This window comes from Haliaeetus albicilla, chromosome 12 (assembly GCF_947461875.1).
Source record: "Haliaeetus albicilla chromosome 12, bHalAlb1.1, whole genome shotgun sequence".
NCBI classification, from domain to species: Eukaryota; Metazoa; Chordata; class Aves; order Accipitriformes; family Accipitridae; genus Haliaeetus; species Haliaeetus albicilla.
The window spans coordinates 36,632,267-36,640,910 of NC_091494.1; the positions used below are offsets into that span (position 1 = coordinate 36,632,267).

Here is an 8,644-nt window from a genome sequence, read left to right on the forward strand (position 1 = left end):
TATATCTTATGGAAGGAGCCCAGAGTAAAAGCTCACTGATGTGCAGTGTCCTGGCTGGTTGCAATTAGGAACAGAACAGCCCCATGACATGAAATCTGATGATACATTGAACTTCTGACCTGTAGGAGAAATCTGATCATCACAACCCAGCTTCTTCTTCGTTTCAGCTCTGTTCAGGAAAACAAAAGTCTTCATTCAACATTCAATTTTCTCCACCCTTCACCACTGGAATTTTTATATGATCTGAATTAAATATGCCAGACTTAGAAGGTAAAAGTTGTAAGTGGCTAAGCGAAATCCATGGTGTCTTTCTGTTTCTTTAGCTATTGTCATTAAGCCTTGTACTGACCTGATGAGGCCCTCCAGGAAAATGAGGTGCTACTGCATCCAACTTCACTGTGGTTTAAGCAGAATAAAATACTGATTCTAGTATTACTGGATTTTTTTTTTCTTCTGGACTGGAGGCAACCATTGCTTTTTGCCAACCTTAGCCACATTCTCTGCTCCTAAGTTTAAGAATTAATCTTGAAGTCCTTATTCAGGATTCCTAATATCCAAGGCAAAGTTTGAGCAAGGCACAGACTACCCACAGTTTAATTACTATGCAGCGGTGGTGAGTTGGGGCAGAAGTACCCAATAACCTGCAGCGTCACGGCCATGGAGCTGACACCTCTGCAGTGTTGTGTGAAGATAATTAGGTCTTAAAAGACATGCCACCATGCTGGATGGAGTCCAGTGCAGCAGTCCTCCTTATCTGAGTTTCTGCTCGATTTTATGCACATACACTCTTCGCTCATCAACGGCCAACCTCCACGGGAGCCAAGAGCGCGTAAGAGGGCGACAGCTTTCCCCACCCACGCTTCTGATAAGCTAAAAACAGATTGAAGGTCTAAGTCAATTACACTTAAGCATGTGATAAAATTCTTTGCTAAACTGGGGCCTAAGTCAGCGTGATCTTAGGGTGGAACTCAAATAATTGCTCTTGGAGGAGGAAGAACAGGCACAAGAATGGAGCCAAAGGTTCTCCTGGGGTGACGGGCTGGGGTGAGCCGCAAAAGCCCAAGCAAATGGGAAAACAGCGTGATCCGAGAGAAGGAAGGATTGTATGACTGGCTCCGTGGCTACGGCTTGGGAGGAGGAATTTCCTCGTGGGAACATTGCCAGGAGGGTGAGGAAATTGCTTGCTTTTCTAAGCAGAAGCAACTAATAAAGGAGGGCTGAGAACAAAGGTTCTCGCCTGTGTTGTAGGCAGTGTCACTGAGACATAGTACTAGCGGCGCTTTGAGTTGTGTTGTCTAAAATAGCATGCTTGCTTTAGACTTTAGAAAATAGGGTAAAGTAATAGAGTTCATCTCTTGCAAGCATCTGCGATGGCCATTCAGGAGGTCTATGGCAACGGCTTGTGTAGTCGAGACTAAAAATAGCAGGTCTAAGATATCAGCCCCAGATTTCATCTTAAGTTCTGGAGACCAAGTGTTAGCAAAGTCCCTGGAGCTTCTCATCACACCAAGCTGCTTCTGCTGGGCTGCCCGCTCCCTCTTTCTGCATGCACGCTGGGGCGTTTGAGCCACCTCTCAGTTCCTTTTCTAAAACATGCTAAAACTTTTTCATTGTGAAATAAGGGAGTTTCTGTCCCTCTGAAAGAATTTGTGGGAAAGGCGTGGAAGGACTAGAAAAGATGATCAGCACTTATATGTTTCAGGCTTTTGTCCCTTTTGGAAAATAAGTAAATTGCAATCTGGATAGAGGGGACTCTAGCTTCCCTGGAGAACACTTTAATACATCAGGAACTAAACGCTGGAACTAGAGCTGTGTGTGCAAGAGCCCAGCTTCACCACACACAAAGACACATTAGATAGAGCCAAAAAATCTGTGAAAGACAGAACCAACCAACCTCCCCCAAATGACCCGCTCCCCGCAAGGGGGTTTTGGGCCCTGTGCTGGCCGAAAAGAGGCTTGGAGCTGTGCAGAAAAGCTGTTTCTGGAGATATTCCCACTACATAGAGGGAAAGAAGACTTCGTGCCTGAAGGATCTCCAGGATTACATCTCCATTTCGTAGGCGCCATCTACAACTGGCTAGGACCTAAAAATGGTAACTGCTTCTGCTCAGAAGAGACAGCAGCCTCTTTTCTCCTCTTATACCAGAAAAAAATGTTTTGAACCGACTCTTCTAGATAAATAGCACTTAGAAGTAAGTGTAGCGCTCATGATGAGTCTAGTGTAGGGGTTTGCAGTCACTTTTCATGCCAAGGATCACAAATTAATTAAGAAAATCTTGTCGCTTAGAAACTCTTCTATTCACAGTTGCATCAAATCACTGTAGCAGTAACTTACATGGAAAAATAACATTAGGGATATTTTTATTTTTAGCTGTCTTAATGAAATATAGCAGATGGAAATAAAGAGGAGAAGCCCATCCTATGTGACTAGCCATCTGTCTGGGGATCAGCAACAAGTATTTCACGGATCACAGCTAGAAAATTACTGGGTAATTAATGTCAGTCTTCAAGCTACCTTACAATTCTTCCCTCTCATTATTCTACTCTGTAGAGTGGCTTTCAAATGCCACTCATAACTTCCCCGGCCATGAGAGACATGCTCATAGCACCACCCTTAGCTTTAGAGTACTAAACCTCGGGCTGAGCACCATCAACTCCCTGCAATCCCTCCCTCCCGCACAGATTTGCAAAGCTGTTAGCAATCACGTAGCCATCCTCTCACCAGGAGCTCAACTACCAAGATCCTGAGGACTATTCCAGTTGCTCTAATTTTGCCTTAAAGACATCCATATCCCCCCCTCGGTCTGTAGCACACCAAGCACTGGGACCTGTACTAGGCATGTCATGGAAACCAGGTTATTAACTTGAACACAGAGTAAAGAGCTATTATCCAAAACTAATTTTTTATGTTGGGTTTATTACTGGCATGTAGCTTTTCTGAGTTTGCTAACTAGCTAGCCTGGAATCTCGCTCTTCAAAACCGTTCCAATTACTTCTACGCACTGTTCAGTTGGAGGAAGCCCGTCTTGTTTAATGACATCCTAAACAGACACGCAATCCTGAATGCTCCTAAAGGTCAGGCAGCTTTTGGAGATGAGATGCTTATTCAATGCTGTCATCGTTATACCCTCTCAGCGCTCACACATGCTGCATTACGGCTGCAGTTTGTTCTCCCTTTCCTTTTTGGGAAAATCAATGCCTTGTCACAAGAAAGTTTTTTATATTTCACCATCACGGAGTATTGCTTATTCTTCTCCAGTAACAGGATATTGTTATCAGGCTGTTTTAACTTTGTTTATTACCTCCATTCTGCCAGCTCCTACAATTCACTTGATACTGTTTTGGTTATTTTTATGCTTTGATTTAAGAACAGCGTGCTCCAAGACTGCACTTTTAAGAAATGCCCCAAGGAGCAGAGCCAAGGGAGTCATCAGCTTATTTACTGGGCTGTACAGAGCCCTACACGGTGCCTTAGGAAATACCTCTCTTCCTGCAAATCCACAGCTAGCTGGTAAAACTCTATGGCATAAACATAATTAATCTTCACAAACCCCTAGACACGCAATATCTGAACCTGACGTAGCAGGTGGAAATTGTGTTATTCCTCATAGAAGGAAAGTGGCCCCACTGACAGAGCTTAAATCTAGGAAATCCTGTTTGTAAACCTATGTTTTTGGCTATGTCTTCTATTACTTTTGTGCCTCTTTTTTTCCCTTCTGAGTGGCTAAGCAATCTCAGCTTGCTGACAAATACCCAATATTTGCAAATGTGTTTCAGTCAATCCTTTACAAGCTTGCAGGTACATTTACAAGTCGTGGAAGCGTCCCCTCGACTCTGCGGTGGTAACTTCGCTTTCTCATCCCTCTTCCTTCCAGCCCGTCTTAGGTCAGCCGAAGGTGCCAGTGGCGGCTCTGGTTGGCAGCTGGTCCTTCTCAGCATCGCACCCGCCGAGGGCATCGGAGCTGGGGCGGGATCAGGATGCCAATTAGAGGCAGGCCATCAATCAGCCCCTCCCTTCCAGCATTCCTCTGAAAACACCTGTAAGGAAATTATTAAAATGCATCCCCGCTGATTCCCGCCCCCCAGCTTCATCTACCGAGCTGTAAATTAGAGGGGCAGATGTGTGAGTTAGGTGTGGGCTGCTTTTTTCAGATGGGCCACCGCGCCGGCTCTGCGGCTGGTCGGATGGCCACTGTGCCGTCCGGCGGCTGGTCGGGTGGCCACGCTCAACCTCGCGTGGTCTGGGCGAGGGGGACGTGTGTGTGAGCGAGCGGTGTTTTGATTTGGTAGAGTTCGTCTGCCTAAAAAATGGGGATTGTGCAGCTTACCCGCTTGGTAAAGAAATTGTGAAGAACATCTAATTAACACTCTTGCTAGAGAACTGCAAAGTGAGAGCTTACGAGACGTAAAATACTGTTTGCCTTTTAATGAAGAAAGGATGAAGAGATGATCTTAAAAACAAACATATATGCAGTATCATGTGCCTTCTGCATATCCTTTGCCGTAGCCCAGTTTCTGTTTTGGTTGCATGTGCTCATCTGGGCGCGCACACACCAGCTGGTGGGGAAGGGATGGAGCATCTTCTGCTTTTTGCTTCCTGGAGGCTGGACAGACATAAAAGCGAGGGTGCAGAGATGCTTGCTGCCCAGAGAAGAGCAATCCCCGCTTTACTCCTTCACTGCACCATTGGCTGCACTTTGAGAATATGTACAGCCAGAAGACTGACTTCCCTGATATTTTATATCCAAATTAAGCAGGGCGGCTCCAGATCTGTCCCTCCTTTCCTCTCCTTCTAGAATTTCAAGCAGCTAGAAGGTTGCACAGAGATCAAGATGCGGAGAATTTCTTCAGAAGCTTTACCCGAGCCAAATCCCCCACCAGTTAACTGAAAAGTAGTTTTGGAAGAGCTGTTAGTTCTTCTGGTTCAAGCCCAGGAACAAGGCTGAGCCTTTGCACGGCAGGCAGCGCCCCAGTTGCCCAGAGGGCTCCGACGGCGAGGCCGGTGCTGCCGGCAGGTCGCAGCAAGGCAGAGCTCAGCACAGGCTCCAAAACCTGCCCGAGTGCTGGGGGGTGGCTGACCCACCCAGCCGCACCGTGGCTGCTGGCTGCAGCGGCTGGTTCGAAGCTAGTTTGGGGTTTGGGGCACACAGTGGGGTCCCTGCGGTGCGCACGTCCCCCAGTTTGCCTCCCAAGAACCACAAGGATCCTTTGCCAGGTGTTACGTTACCTTCTTTTTTCCACCCATCTCAGCCTGCTGTTGACAGTACTCGTAGCAGCAGTCAGGCGGTACAGAGCTCATTTCAAAATCCGCCTCTGCTTTCACGGCCAAATTAACCTCCCAGCTATCCAGGAACCAGTAACAAAACCTCATGGCTTCATGGGCTCGATGGTCTGTTAATGATGCACAACATAATCATCCTCCCTCTCTACGCTGCCATCCCACACAAAGAAATCCAAGCATTTTATGGTGTATTTAACCTGGAGCTCTACCTCCCTATAGGGATAGGGCAGGGATTTTTCAAATGAGACCACTGGGAATTTGTTGCTCATTTCCAATTGTGTTTCATGGGATTTGGCGAATAACTCGCAGCCGCTTTTAAAAACTCACAGAACGGCAATGGAGATAATTTGCAGGTTATCCACAGAGGCAGACTGCTCAAGGTTCATTACAATACCAGTTAGTTGTTATTTATCTCATTCACCGTCCCATTGTAGTTACTTATTTGCCCTGGAAAGCCAAAGAGTTGGACACATGAGTTGGCTGGACAAGGTTCTTCTTTCAGCTATCATTCTCCTTTTAGAAATAATACCTGGAAATATCTTTTTCTACAGAGTCTTAAGCCACCAGCCAGAGCAAACAACTGCTTATTACAGGAGCTCAGATCCAAAGTTTACCACCATTCATGGGGAGCTGGATCCAAGATTTTGGTTTGGCTGATGATAATAGAGAGGCGAGCAAAACCGAGTAAACCCAGAGCTGAACTCATCCCGGTGTCCGTGGCCAGGCACTGGTCTGCTTCCAGCTTATCTTCACAATGGCTTATGGTCTGAGCTGCAAAATCAATTCTGAAGCAGCAGAACAGAAGCATTTGGGTAAAAAAGCATTGCTGTTACTAACAGTAAATACATATATGAAGTAAGACCTGCTGTGGTAAAGAAAGCTGCACCGGAGCAGTGATATTTCGAGCAGTGAGCTGCACCCCCAGGATTTGCACCCTGGGTTTGCCGGGTACCTGCTATCCCTCTGAGGCAGCTAGCGCCCGTCCCAGGCTTTTCTGAAAGCTGCAAGTGTTTCCTGGGCTGTAATCCAGCCCAAAAGGCTTCGGTCACTGGTTTAGGTGACATACAGCACAGGTGCTCAGGGCGCTGGAGAGAGGCAAGAGAAATGCGGCCGGCGCGTGTAGTGCTATTTGATCCAAGGAATCACAGCTGACCCACAGCAAGCCCCGACAGGCATCGCTGCTGCTGTCTGTAAAAGGGCAGGGAAAGGCGTTCTGCAGGGGAGAAGATTACCCGGCGCATCGGCTGGATGCTACTCCAGTGACATAGCAGCCAACCTCCATCGCAAACCAAATTCTCTCCCTGATCCCTCATTTCACTGCACAGATACAAATACGAACTGGCCTTTGCGGCTGAAGGAAAAGGGCAACTGGGTTTCTTTTCTCCGTCAACCCTGTCCTGACCGTTCAGATGTTGTGAGTTAGAAATCCCCAGTATTTTTGAAGCCGGAAGGCTACTGAAGTGCAACCTGTTCCCTGCCATTGACCTTTTAATGTTAATGTTCGAGGACTGTTTTCATTACAGTAATGGTAAGAAACTAGAAAAGAAAAAACCCCAAACCCCAGATTTGCTTTCAGTTACACAAGGGCAGGAGGCAGATTTAGAACAAAATGACTGTAAGCCTTCACAGAGACAAAATTACATTGCAGAAAACTCCATCCTACTCTTCAGCACTTAAATTCTCTTTTCCAGTAAAACATGCCTACTGAGCTGGGGTGTTTCCCAAATGAAAGCAAGTTTCTGAGCCGTGTTTTCGGATGCCATTCCAATGGGCACGCGCCTGAATGCTCTGCTGAACCTCTGTCTCCCTAAGTACCTCTCAGCTAAATACCTGGTAGCTGCTGGAGCTTATAGCATGGAGGATCTTTATGGGACAGATCCTTCGTAACCCACTTAAAAATCAAAACATAAGCAAGCCAGCTCCTGCTGGTATTGGTTTTACCTGCCCTTGCCAAAACATCATCTTCAGTTTCCAAATTTGGTGCTGTCTTTCTCAGGACCAGGATGATAATTAAGCTCATGAGGATCGGTGAGTCTGGGCTCTCATCCCTCTTCCTCAGTACTCGGGAATCTTACTCCGTGGTCTTTTAGCCATACCCTAAAGTAAGAGAGTAACACATGAAAAAGGCAATAAAAGCAATATCCTTATCCAAATGCCCTGTGCCTAGCGAAGCACGAGAGCTGCCGTGTACACACCACTATGCCAGCTATCGGGGGGTTTGGTTGCTGTTTCTCTGGAGCTGGGTGCTACAGCGGGTCCCCTCGGTCACCCTCACCATCCTGGGTGACAGGCTCATGCAGCAGTACCTGCTTTCTTTCAGGACGTGTGTGTTTTGATTTTACTCGTAGATCAAAAATAGCCAACTTGCTTTATTTTCACATCCGCTTCAGTAGCGGGGAGGTCAGGTGTGCTTTGTGTCCGTCTCAAAGTGTTGGAGACCAGCCCGAGTCTGGAAGGTGTTATGAATGTTCTGTGCAATGGAAAAAGTCTGTGGGGTGAGAGGAGGAGGGATCAAGCCAGGAGAAACTCATTGCTGCTTCCAGCCTGAGCTCAGGCAAGGTCCGTCGTGAACATAACTTACGGAATGCTTTTCACATCCCTTTTTTTTTTTTCTCCCAGCCCAGGAGCAAAAGTTGAAGTTGTGTTTCCAATCTGGAAGAGCAACATGAAGTCAGTGCTCTCTGCAGCACAGCTCCGAGTTGTCTCACCCGCCTGTTTGAACCTGGTTTTCTTACCCGGTTTGTTTATTCAGAGATACAAGGACATTCTAACTGGTAATCCTCATAGAGTGCCTTGCCCAGGGTGCCTGGTGAACCTCCTCGTGCTAACCGAATCCACACAGAAAGACTTTACCACTGCCACCCAAATTAATGGGTGGGAAGACACAGTGCCTGCATGAAATCATACTTAGCAGTCCAAAGGATTAATTGCCCTGTTCACGTAAGGGCTAGTGGAGAAAAAGAAGCTTTCAAAGGGCTTAAGTTTGGGTCCCATCACTTCCCTGTGCATCTGGCCCTCCCACACCGTCTGGTTTGATGTAAGTCTCTCACACGGGGACTCTGTGTGCTCAGAGCCCTCCGCTTCCACCCGCTCTCTGCAGTGTGCGTGTGTAAGTGCTACACATCACCAGCCTGCGCTTCCCAACAAATTAGCCAAAATACCACGGTATTACATTTGCTGTGATCTGCCTGTCAGTCGAGGAGAGTCCCATGGTCCTTTCTGATACTCATCCCAGGATCGCAGCCATCCGCTGTTTGCTACTAAAACTTGAGTCTCTGTCCATGAAGACTGATGGAAGAAGCATCCAGCTCGTAACGTCTCGCAGAGAAACCCGGGGCTTGGCCCCCCCTGCCTGGAGTGGCT

At 47.1% G+C, this 8,644-nt stretch overlaps 2 long non-coding RNA genes across 3 annotated transcripts; one reads left to right on the top strand and one right to left on the bottom strand.

Annotated features, from left to right (window-relative positions):
• The first annotated feature begins 643 nt into the window (after nt 1–643).
• Nucleotides 644–4,072, top strand: LOC138688181 (uncharacterized). The gene is made up of 3 exons (XR_011327236.1): nt 644–1,168; nt 2,372–2,489; nt 3,876–4,072. It is a non-coding gene; the product is annotated as an uncharacterized lncRNA (long non-coding RNA).
• On the bottom strand, nt 3,286–7,853 carry LOC138688182 (uncharacterized). Of its 2 annotated transcripts, none has more exons than XR_011327238.1 (3): nt 7,477–7,853; nt 7,223–7,378; nt 3,286–4,038 (listed from the first exon to the last, which is right to left on the bottom strand). It is a non-coding gene; the product is annotated as an uncharacterized lncRNA (long non-coding RNA). The 2 variants fall into 2 exon arrangements; XR_011327237.1 differs by lacking the exon at nt 3,286–4,038 and adding an exon at nt 4,414–6,469.
• Nucleotides 7,854–8,644: the final 791 nt, after the last annotated feature.